Consider the following 1,233-nt stretch of genomic DNA (forward strand, 5'->3'; position numbering starts at 1 on the left):
ATTATCATGCTAAGTGAAATAAACCAGTCAGAGAAAGACAAATACCATGTGATTTTACTTATGTGTGGAATCTAATGAGCAAAATAAACTAACAAGCAAAATAGAATCAGAGGCATAGAAACATGGAACAGACTGACAGCTGTTGTTGTGGGGGTGGGGGGACTGGGTAAAAGAAGGTGAAGGGATTAGCTAAAGAACAGACAATAACTCATTGACAGGGACAATGGTGTGGTGGTGGCCTGAGGGAAGAATGTGGGGGGACTGAGTGGAAGGGGGCGAAAGGGGAAAATGGGGACAACTATAATAGCATTAACAATAAAATATAATTTAAATTAAAAGGCATACCTACAAATAAATAATACTGAACAATAACCTATAAACATTAGAAAGTAAAAAAACTATAAAATGGAGGAGTGTGTAGCTCCAAGGGCCCATCCCTATGCATAAACACCAAAATGGTGAGCAAAAACACTAAGAATTAACTGTCAGACTGGGAAAATATTTACGGAAAGCAAGTGAACACTGCATCTGAAAAGGTCAACACCTACAGACTCATCGACATGGACAACAGTGTGGTAATTGAGGGAAGGAGTGGGGATAGGGGGTATAAATGGCACTAGAAAATATAACAAAAATTAACATCTGTAAAACCCAATGAAATCGCATTTTGCTAATTTTCTGATAAGAAAGCGAGAGTAAACACGTTTGAAGAAGGGTCTATTGATATTCAGTCTAAGCAACAGAAAGAAAAAATAATAAAAATAAATATAGAGACAATGGCACTTAATGAATATTTGATAAAATAAAGCTTAAAATGTTCAAATTTAATAAAAAACATGAATCTACAAATCCAAAACTCAGTGGACTTAAATAAGTATAAAAGCACAGTAATGCAAATCAAAATGCTCTATAATCAAACTGTTAAAGGACAGACTAAGAAAAACCTACAAGTAGCAAGAGAGAAAATGTTCATTGTGTATAAGAAATACTTAATTCAATTAACAGCTGGATTAGCTGCCACAACCATGGGAACAAGAAGCCAGGTACTTCTATACCTGGTAAAACTATTCTAAAAAAAAAGTAAGATATTTTCAGATAAGCAAAAGCTGATGGAGTTTGTTGCTAGTAAATATATGCCTTACAAGATAATCTATACAGAGTCCATCAGTCAGAAATTAAAGAACACTAGACATCCACTCAAAACCATATAAAGAAAAATTGTCAAGAAATGCT

Source organism: Sturnira hondurensis, unplaced genomic scaffold (assembly GCF_014824575.4).
Source record: "Sturnira hondurensis isolate 20B ecotype Veracruz unplaced genomic scaffold, ASM1482457v3 Scaffold0024805, whole genome shotgun sequence".
Taxonomy (NCBI): domain Eukaryota; kingdom Metazoa; phylum Chordata; class Mammalia; order Chiroptera; family Phyllostomidae; genus Sturnira; species Sturnira hondurensis.